The sequence below is a fragment of the Parasteatoda tepidariorum genome, chromosome 10 (genome assembly GCF_043381705.1).
Source record: "Parasteatoda tepidariorum isolate YZ-2023 chromosome 10, CAS_Ptep_4.0, whole genome shotgun sequence".
Lineage (NCBI taxonomy): Eukaryota > Metazoa > Arthropoda > Arachnida > Araneae > Theridiidae > Parasteatoda > Parasteatoda tepidariorum.
Genome location: NC_092213.1, coordinates 82,868,885 through 82,881,011, shown reverse-complemented (window position 1 = coordinate 82,881,011; position 12,127 = coordinate 82,868,885).

Genomic DNA, 12,127 nt, shown 5'->3' with positions numbered 1-12,127 from the left:
ATTTTTTTTAGGTTTAAAATATATTATTGCTGTTTTCGCTGTGCTAAGAAACACAAACATTTTAAATGATATCAATAAATACATCAGAATTTTAACGCCATAAATAATAATGTGTAATTTCTTTTTAGCAGCAAGAAACTAAGTTTTATTATACATTAAATTCGATGATAACTGATTTTGAGTGTACGCATGGCAAATGCTACATTTATTTTTATCCGTTAAAAATATTAAATGGATGTATATTAAGAAAAACATTTTTTTCAACATCTATTGCTGCAAAATATATGGACACAATTAATGGTTTTTATTTTAATATCTTTGGGGGGTATTTTTTACACATTCAGAAACCCTTCCCCATGTGGAACATTCTAGAAAATCTTTAGATGTATGAAACTGTGCTAGAATACTGATGTTTATATAATAATTGGCTGTTTTGTACATGAATAAATAATCCGAACGACGACGTCACAAAAAAAACATTCATTTTAATCGTTATTTATATTTGTATACATAATATTGAGGCTAAAACAAAATCCGCGATTTTTTGTGGTTAAAGCTACAAAGGACTCTCAATTTTTCTGACAAATCATTATAGAAATTATTTTGAATAAATTAATTCCAACTTTTATATTTTCGAAATGTACATCATAAGCTACAAGTCGTGGTGGCTCTAGATTATAGAACATTTGCACTCCAATGAGATGAACCGGGTTCGAATCTCAGCGATGGCTAGTCAATACGAACTTCTCACTCGACTCGCACCGACCACAGTGCTGGCGTAAAATATATCCTCAGTGATAGACGGATCATGGGTTAGAGTCCCTTTTGCCGTCAGGCTAACAGTGGTAGGGTTTTGTGGTTTTCCTCACCATGTAATGTAAGTGTGGGTTAGTTCCATCAAAAAGTCCACAACGAAGAGAAATTTCTTCCAATACTTTATCCAGGAGCTCCCTTGTCTTTTGGATCAAGTTCAAATTTACAAGGTTGCGGAGTTGAATATTAGTAGTTGTAAACCCAAAAATTGGGTTGACTATTCAACAACGGTTATAAAATAAGCTACAAGTCACCACGTGTCATAATTAGAGGACGAAATTTACGTACATCGAACAGTAAGGGGGGGNGGGTAAAACGATCAACTTGAATTTTAGCGTCGTGTGTCAGAAAAATTTTGAACTTAAACCAAGAACTGGGTATAAAATTTATGTACTTTTACAAGAATTTGCTGCACTCTTTTTTTTCTTTCCTTTAACTTTTTCCTATTATATTTTCAAATCGTCTGATTTTAAATAATCTATAAATAGAAAATAAATTTTAACAAATATATTAAAATGACTGATATTTTGTGACGTTGACTTTCGGGGTTAAAAGAGAATACTCCTTTGCTACAAAAGTTGGCGACGAATAACTGCTCAAAACTCTTTTTGGCTGCAAATAACTGTAAAAGCTGGACTGAAAAATACAATCACAGCTGATTTGTTATTTATGGTACACATGTGAGCTTGTTTTAAAGCTTCATTAATTTTTTACATGCTGTTCGTGGTTATATATTGGATAAATATATATATATAAATATATGTATATGTAAATGAATTGTACAGTATATGTGGCTAGTTTAATGTTGTTGCTGATACATTGGTAGTCTAAGTTCAAAATTAGCCAATTGCATTTGGCTGATTTTGATCCCCCTCCTTTGCCTCCCTTCCCTAAAAGTATATTTGTATACAGTGCTTCGTAAGTTACAGTAGAAGCCTCCGACACACAAGGGTACGAATTAGAAACAAAAAATTATTACATTTTATAATGACTGTAAGAGCAAAGAGAGCAAATATTCAAACAAGTATGACAAAATTGTTTTTTGGCTTTTATGTTATATTATTTAAATTTACTCGACTTTAAGGTAAAGTAAATTTAAATAATCTTGCTACGTCTTTAAAGAGTTCTTCAAATTCACGCACTAGAGAGGGGAAACGACTAATAGAACATTAGAACGGATAGTACATATGCCTACACTGTATAATAAGCCGGTCCCTCAGTAGACTGATCGTGAAGATACGGTTTCCAGTAGAACACTGATGTCAAGCATCACTGGATGCTGTCAGTAAGCGGGTGGGTGACCACTTTAATCAGCCTGCGTAAAGACTAAGGGTGCGCGGTATCGGTTGTCGTCAAACTGTACTACCGTAAAGTGCAAAACTACGCGTATTTCGTTGCGCTACCAAAGCAAGGGAACCATCCACTCTGCAGAGGTACGAAATTGCGATGGCTTGTCTTTGGATCCTCAAGGATGTCCGAATCTATATACGCATTTCTAATATAAACTTTTTTTGTAATGAGTGTTAGTGTAAAGAGATTTTTTTTAAACTCAACGTTTTTCTGAAAATGCGTTTAAAATATATAATTGCTATTCGAATTTGTTTAAACAAAAAAACAACTATAACTTTGATTCTAATTATAGAACAAAAATGTAAGAAAATTTAGGAAACTAACGAACAAAAGCTCAATGGAATTCCTGCAAGTGACGTAGTTTAGGTATCTGGATCCTGATTGGTTGTTGAAAGCCAAACGCGTCAAGTATCAATTGGGTATAATATTAAAAAAACACAACTACTTCCACTTAGTAGGAATAACATTTACCATGACGCAATGCTAAATTCTATGCCACTATCCACATAAATCAATTATTAATCAAAAATCGAATATCAATTACTTTTCTTTATAATGCCATAAAATCTGGCGAGCAGCTATTTAAACGATCAAACACTTCGTTTGTTTATTTGTGGCTTGAAGTTAGGCTTGCAGAAAATGCCGTTCATGGGTTAAATTTAGTAGGAATAACACAACCTGTGACGTAGGCTATATTATACCCAATTCTCTTAAATGACATAATCTATATTCTTTCACAAAGATTTCTATTCTTTCTAATTTAACACAAAAGCAGGCACGAAGCCATTTATAACATAAACTAATTATCCATCGAATTTGCCAAACAAAAATATATATCACAGTTGCAATAAAATACATTAACAAATAAAAAATCTATCCTAAGTAAAATACGTAGACGAGAAAAAAAATTATATTTCAACAAATTAGAGGTTCGATACAGCTCTTTATTTAATTAATTTAACGTTAATCAACATTCTAAATTATGTGGAGAAAGCTCAACTTTAACACGCCATTTTGCTTATAACTAACCATTGATGTCATAGGTCACGTGTGGGTATAAGAGATCTACTTGAAGTGCAAGTACCCATTTAAAGGCAGTGGAAAATTTCGTCTAGTTGGCCGATTTCCCCCCAATTGGATACCTAAAAGGGTTGTTTAGTTTCTTTAATAACCTAACTTTCGCCTAGTGCAGTTCTTGAAGAACTATTTATAGACAGAAGTCATTTTAAAAAATTTGTTTAAATTTTTAAAAAAAAAACACACACATTTTTTAGACTGCGTATGACATAAATAGCAATAGATACCGTTTGCTTCTATTTTTTCCAAAATAATTTGGTGGACATTATTTAAATATGTTTGAAGAGTTGTGTTATTGTAATATTTAAGTACATATTTTTTAAATTTGTTACTAAACATGAAGCAAAAAAAAAATCAACGCCCACCGCATTTCCGCATAAACCAAAAAATTTCTTTTACATCTTAAGGGAATAAAATTGTACATGAAATAGTTTAATTTCGAAATGAGCAACAAATTATTTTCAGGCTTAACCTTTTCGAGAAGTAAATTTAATTGCTTTGTTTAAAAAAAATTAATTATTGCACAAATAATTCGAAAGGTTTTTAGGAGAAAAAAAATTTTTTTACTTGAATTTATCAGTCAAAAAAATCTCTCAGAAGTTAAATCCTTACTGACTCATTACAAATAAAAACAACCATTTAAGATTATTTATTTTTATAAAAAAATATCCAGATTATGTTAAATAGACCGCATATGAACTTGGGTGAGTCACTATATGCTAATTGACATAAAATTTAATGAGTTATTTTTTAAAAAAAAATAAGAGTTCTGAAATTAGTTTTTAAACAAAGATTTTCATTTATATATAAGTCGAGTAGGAAATGCGATTGGTAACAAGAAATATTTTTGGTTTTTCTTCTGTGAAATTCAAATACTTTTGAATTGATAAAAAATAGGTAAGATTTAAGAAAGGCGCTGACTATAGAAGCTTGCTAATTTCATGAAAACAAATTTTAAAAAAATGTATTTTGAAAATTTCTTACAACTTAAGAACTCATTCAAATAAGCCACCTAGAAATTTTTATTTTAATATCGTCTGAACGAAATCATTTCTTGAAAAATCGAAGTAGAAGTTCATATTTTGATATTGGCTCAATTAAATAAATCACCTAGAAGCAAATTGAAGTAAGCCACTTAGAACTTTTTATTTTGATATCAGATCAATGTAATAAGTCGCCTAGAGCCTAATAAAATTGAAAAAAGGCCCCCTAGAAGTTCTTATTTTGATATTGGCTTATTGAAATAAGCTTATCATTTTCGTGTTAACTGTGAAATACGGGCTTAACTAGTTTTGATTCAGTATGGGCTAAATCTCCAACCTTCTGTTTTTAAAATATGAAGTATGTTGTATTTGTCGTATAAACATGAAAAATTTATACCTTTTAAAAATAAAATAAATTAATATGTAGCTTTGTTTTCTGGTGCAAACAGAAAATGTTGTGTATTCTATAGCCTTGATGTTCTTGTCATAATAGTGAAAAGTACAGTAGTGAAAAGGCACATTGCACTATTTGACAGAAATCTCACTAAAGAACATCCGCTCGAGCCTATTTTTTATAATGTTTTGGAATATGAAGCAAATGAGCATCATCAAAATCTGAAGAATCATTATCGAAGTCAATTGCGGCTAAAACCGGGAATTCACTTTGAGGGCGAAGCTGGGAGGCGTTTCCTAATGAAAGTGAACAAAGTCATGCCCCGTTGCAGAATAGGCAAGATTTTAAATATATTTAGCATCTTTTATGCCATGTGTGACTTCGATAATTATTCGCCAGAGTTTGATAACATTTTTCTTATGTAACTTAACGACTCTTAGTGTACTTAATAAGTTTCTAGAAATAGATATTAAGGGGTGTGCTAATATTGAACACTCTGTTTATTATATTTAAAATTGGAATTCTTTTAATAAAATTTTTTTGTTAAACATCGTGAAATGTCAACAATATTCCACATTTCGTTGTTTTGAAAATGTAATAATAATATATTTTTAATTAAAATTATTTTTTTTAAGTAATTACATAGAATGATTAATTGCAAAAAGTTTTTTCTTAGGAATTCAAAACAGAGCTTTTTGTTTAGAACTACATGATAATTATTAAAAATGATTATTAATGAATCTTTGAGTAAATGGATTTTACAACAATCTTATCAGCCTTGTTTGAAAAATATGCATCTCTCAAATACTAAATGAATAAGATACTAAAGAAATATGTTATTTATCTCTTAAATACTAAAACAATAATACACTTGACTATTTTGTTTTTTTATTGCTAAAATAGTAAATCAATAATAGTCTAAGCATCATTAAAATAATTAAATCTGAAAATCAGTGAAATGATGTTACTATGTTAAATTCTAGCAAAATTGAAAAGACTTTTGTTATATATTTACGAAGTGTTTGATATTTTTATTAGAGCAGGCAATAGAGGATATTACCTGGAAAAATTGGCGTGAATTTTTATACTTCGTAAACTTACGTGTGCGTTTTTTTTTTTTTTAATGCTGAACACGAATTCGCGACCAAAACTTTTCACGGAAAATATGTTTTTATCCAGAAAACAGGAGATATTTTGCATATAATTGTTTATATTTTAAGATAGAAAATTTATGATAAATTTAAATACTAGACGGGAATTTCCTTTTTTTTCTTTACCTACAATGTGTCTGTTTTGAGCCGTGATGGCTCAGGGCAGTGTTTCCAAAGTGTGGTACGCGTACCTCTAGGGGTACAGGAACAGTTTAGCGGGGGTACGCGTTCTTATGCAAAATATCTTGCAACAAACGAAAATTTGAAAAGCAATTTTTTAAAAGCAAAGCTAACCATGAAAATTAACGATGACGTTTCTTTCTATTGGCTATTTTTTGCAGAGTCAACACTTAATTAGTGGTGTCAGCAGCCAATTGCGATCTTTAACTTTTGTGAAATTTTTAATATTAAAAAAATACATTCTTTTTTTCTTAGTGGTACACAGTGTTACGAAAAATTTAGAAAGGGTACGCAAAAGTCATAAGTTTGGGAAACACTGGCTCAGGGAATAGGTGAAACTTGATGAGGGGAACCGGGTTCGATTCCCAGTGATGGCTGGTCGATATGAATTCCGCATCCGGCTTGCACCGACCACAGTGTTGACGTGATCATGGGTTCAGATCAGTGGTAGATGGATCATGGGTTAGAGTCCCCTTGCCGCCAGGTTAACCGTGGGAGGTTCTCTTGGTCTTCCTCTCCATGTGACGCAAATGCGGGTTAGTTCCATCAAAAAGTCCTCCACGAATGCAAATTTCTCCCAATACTTGATCCAAGAGTCCCCTAGTCTTCTGTATTGGGTTCAAAATTACAAGGCTACGGAGTTGAACATTAGTAGTGGTAAACCCAAAAAATCGGGTCTGCTGTTCAACGACGGTTATAAAATGAATTAAAATAAAATATGTCCGTAAGATAGTAAATCTAAGAATTTATGAGAAGAATGATATTTGAATGGTGTAGAGGAAAATAGTTTCTGGAGGTTTGAAAATTATAAAAAAAAATCTCGTGGGATCCTTTAATAGATAAAAAAAAAATTATTTCCCCAAAAACATCCATATATGCTATAAAAAATTTTATTCTTTGATTTGTTATCCTTCAAACACATTGGAAGTACAGTATCCGTAGGAAATTTTCTGCAGTTGTCAAATATGCCATCAGAAATTTTCTATCTAAAACCACTAAATATTATAGGCAAAAAATGGATTTTTCTTGGTATTTACTGAAGAAAAAAAATTCTCGGAAAAAGTTTTAGTCGCAAAATGCAAATTCGCGTTCAGCAACTCCACAATACATAGGTATGCATAAAATAAAAACGTCCGCCATTTTATCCAGGTAGCGTACATTTTTTGAAATGCAATAAAATAACTATGATTGTGAATTCTGACACGAGAAATTTATTGTAAAGGCCGAGCGGAAGTTTTCTTACATATAAATGTATGGGTACCTTGATTATGTTCTCTGTTTTTTTGTAAGTGAAATAATGAGTAAAAAAAAAGAAATATTGTGTTTATTAATTGTTGTGTAAAATAACAAAAAGCCGTCCTCGGGTCCATTTCTCGTCAAACAAAATGTGATATCTATGCAATAACACAAGTTCCATGTTTTGCTATGGCTGTCAATAAATGTTCGTTCTTTGTATGGAATTCTTTCTCCTATATTCAACACCGTTCAGACAATACCTTTTTTTTTTCCTTTCTTCACATGTAGCACTAAAATTCTACTTTCTTCACATGTAGCTCTAAAATTCTACTTTCTTCACGTGTAGCACTAAAATTCTACTTTCTTCACGTTTAGCACTAAAATTCTACTTTCTTCACGTGTAGCACTAAAATTCTACTTTCTTCACGTGTAGCACTAAAATTCCACTTTATTTTCATGTAGCACTAAAATTCTCCTTTCTTTTCATGTAGCACTAAAATTCTCCTTTCTTCACGTGTAGCACTAAAATTCTCCTTTCTTTTCATGTAGCACTAAAATTCTCCTTTCTTTTCATGTAGCACTAAAATTACTGCTTCAATGGGCTGTTCGTAAAGACACGGTTCCCAGTAGATCACCAAATTCAAGCATCACTATCTGTGGTCAGTGAGGGGGTGGGTGACCACTTTGATCAGCCTGCGTAGGGACCAAGGGTGCGAAGGTATCGGTACTCGTTAAACTGTTCTACCGTAAAGTACTGGACTTCGCTCTCAGATCGTCGGACTACCAAAGCATCCCCTCTGCCGAGGATCAAAGCGATCTTATGTCTTCGGGTCGTCCTCGGGGATATTTCCCATACTGTCGCCAATAGCCCACTGTGAAGCTCTAGTGCTACTCAAATAGAATGCCTACCTACCTACTTTATGATAAACTTAGTAACCATTGGTAACTACGCATACTCCTGCACCAATCTTTTTTGCTTATTAAATAGATAATTATGTTTCATGCAAAATGAGATTGCGCACATATTCAGTAGTTTTTATCCGACTAATATTTTTTTGGAGAATTAACTTTAAAATAATTCTATAGTAATGCAAAAAATCTTGAAATTGATGATTAAAAAAGAACTTAATACATCTCCGAATTTATTTTATAGAACATTTAGCTATTCAATCCAGATTTTTATTTTCAATTTAAACTCAAAATAACAAAAGGTACTTTTCTATTTAATAATACATAAATAATTTATGCAAAATTTTATAGGACTGCTTTTTAACTTAAAAATAAATAAGCATTAAAAAAACTATACTTTGTTGCAAGTTCAGAAAAAACTATTATCCCTATGGAGGGAGACTGTTTACATCCAAGTCAACGCCCAATGGTCGCCAAGATCCCAGCGCGAACGTATATCAGCATTGCCTACTCTTGAAGGAACAACGTTGCACAGTCTTCTCTTTGCTTGCTTTTTTTAAATCTTGTGAAATGAAAATGAGGAAAACAAAACTTGAATTAAAACTATTTTTTGTTTTCAGTAAAATTAAAGAGTAATAAATAATAGAAAGTATTTAATATATAAATATTATAAAGTAATTTGAATAATAGAAAGAATAAATATATAAAGGAATTTAAATAATAGAGGGACACTGATAAAAGAATAATAAGTATTATTTTTTGCAGACGATTTTCTTCAACGGCAAAACAAAAGTAAAAATTCTTTAACTCGTATTTGATTTGTTAAGGACATGTCAACATTTAGACGCGCCATTTTTAGTGATCCAATCAAATACAATGCCCTAGCAACGCCATATAGTTGTTTCTTTTTCAAAAACGAATGTTCTTATTTATAGAAATATGTCAACAAATCTAGGATTCCAGTCAGACTACGAAAATATAACTTTTTTTTAATAATTCTATAATATCTATCGTAAAAAGTAGCTCGAATTTAATTTCTGTCTGACGTGTTTAACTTTTAAAACATTTTATATTGTCTTGAAAGCATATTTGTATTATTTGATAATGAAATAAAACGGAACTATATGCAGTCGCAGAGGATTACCTAAATACCGAAATTGTCTTTTCTTAATTTACAGTAGTAGTTTTACAGTACAGTAGTAGTACAGTACAGTTTCTTAATTTACGGAGTAGAGTTCACATTTCTATAGAAATACAGAATAATCAGTTACGATTTCTGTTATAAAAAAACTACTAGATTAATACAAACACATAGAGACACTGGGAAAAAAATTTAAAATTTTGAGTTCCAAAAATTTGCAAAAGAAAAGAAAAACAATAAATATAATGCATAAATCAAAACGATGAGAAATTAGCATAAATTAATAAAATTAAAGAGTAAACAGTATTTTTTTAAGTTATGTAGACTGAAATACAATGAAATCTTCGTTGCTATAGCGCAAATATTTTGTTACGTTACGTTTCGTTTTTATTTTCCCAACCGATCCACAAAACCTACTCACAGTATATTGTTCATGTGCAAATTAAGCTCTTTAAATATAAATTTATTTTTAGTAGTTTGTCTGCAAATTTTTCTACTAGAAATAATTTCTTAGAAAGCTAACTTTTTTATCAAAAAGTGAACAATTTACCCAGCATATAATACGTAAATAATCTGATTAAAGTTATAAGTAGAGTTATGATAATTTTTAAAATCTAATTATTTCTCAGAATGAATGATTTTTTAACATAAATTTGCGTATAGTAGATACTTTAAATAATTAAGATTAATTTCAACCCCTTACTATTTCAGAAAATTGGACCGAAAATGGAAAAAAATTTTGACTGTTTAATTTTGTTAAAAAATGGTTTTTTGTAACAAAAATAAAATTTAAATGCAATAACTACTGTATTTATAATTTTTACATACACATTAGAAAGTAATAGATTACCAACACATTTTATTCAATTAGAGCAAATTAAACAAAATTTTGAAGCTAAATATATTATAACTAGTATAATATGATATAAAAACACAACAATATGATTTTCAATGCATAAATTTTACAAATCTTTTCCCTCCCTCGACTCACATTTTCCCCTCTTCGACTGAATCGGTGAAAAACTAAGACCACTAATGCCATCTATTAGGAAAATAGTGAATTAAGTATCCTAAAGTTGAAACAAACTCATCTCGGGATTCACAAAATAGAAACGTTCATTTTTCTCCTGCCCGAAATCAGTTCAGGCATCACAAATATTGCACGTAGTTGTTGCCCGAACTTTATTCGGGCAACACTGACAAAGGGTTAAAGGAGAGAAAAAAGTACATATACCTGTAATTTTGATACTGCGTCAGATTTAAATGCCTTGTCCATCACTTTATACTAAGTACACTAGAAAAAGTTTGCTATATTTAACTGTGGTAAATTTTGGTTCTCGACCAAGGAGAGAATGTTACCCATATATCATAACGCTGTAACAAAATTAAATAGCAGGAACTGTAGCCGATACCAATTCTACTTCCGGTTTGCTTGAACTACAGTGCTGACGTAAAATATTCAAAATTGTAGACGGATCATATGTTAGAATCCCCTTTCCGTCGGGATACGGATGGGACAATTTTCGCGGTTTCTATCTCTGCGTGACTTACATGCGGGCTAGTTCCATCGAAAAGTCCTCTACAGTCAGTTCGTTGATCCAGCTTTTCTTTTTCAGCAGAAGAACTGCCCCATTGACGCATCGCGAATTGTGCACCCATAGTTTGACGAAATGTGTAATATTCTACAACGTCGAAATGTGTTGAAAACCGTAATTGTTTTCTCTGAACAATGATCTAAATCCCATGTAATACCCTTATTTTTATTTTATAGACGACGTTGAACAGCCCATCCAATTCTTTGGGTTTACGACTTCTAATGTTCAACTCCGTAGCCTTCTCATTTTGAACCCAATCCAGATGACAAGGGAAATTCTAGATCAAGTATTGGGTGAAATTTGCGTTCATGCAGAACTTTTTGATGGAACTAACCCGCATTTGCGTTACATGGAAAGGAAAACCCAAAAAGCTCTGACGGCTAGGCGACTCTAACCCATGACCCGTCAACCACTGAGGGTATTAGCACTGTGGTCGGTGCAAGCCGAATGCAGAATTCGTATCGACCAGCCATCGCTGGGATTCGAACCTTTTTCACCTCATTGGAAGGCGAACGCTCTATCCCCTGAGCCATCACGGCTCCTAATGCCTTTAAGATGAATTAGAACGTACAGAACATAGCCAACCAAATCGACCATCCTCACTGTAATACTTTATCTGCAATTTCAATTCCAATGACCGCGAATCAAAACTGGTGGAAAGTCTTCCCACAACTGTGCAGGCTGGTATCGATACTGGTAACATCATGTTACATGTGTGTTAAGATTCTCCTAAGTCTGGATGATTTTGACTGTGTGTGTGCTGGTTGGTATGGATATTGGTAACATCATGTTAACATGTGTGTTAAGATTCTCCTAAGTCTGGATGGTTTGGGCTGCGCGTGTGCAGGCTGGTATCGATACTGGTAACATTATGTTACATTTGTGTTAAGATTCTCCCAAGTCTGGATGGTTTGGGCTGCGCGTGTGCAGGCTGGTATCGATACTGGTAACATCATGTTAACATGCGTGTTAAGATTCTCCTAAGTCTGAATAGTTTGGGCTGCGCGTGTGCAATCTGTTATTGATTCAAAAAAGAGAGCAACATCATATTAACTTGCCTCAGGATTCTCCAGGCCTCAAGAGTGTTCAATCCTGCTTAACTGGATGTCCGGTTATTTTCGACCAGATTCACATGAAAATTCTTTTAAGCTTGCCTTAGTCCGAAACTTGTTTTAAACTATCGAAGACGAGCTTACTATAATTTTCTTTTTATCTATCTTCACTATCTCTCACCATTTTTTTCTCATCACTTGACTCGTATGCCCCAGTGTCTTCAGAGCTATTTTGAAAAAGAAAAA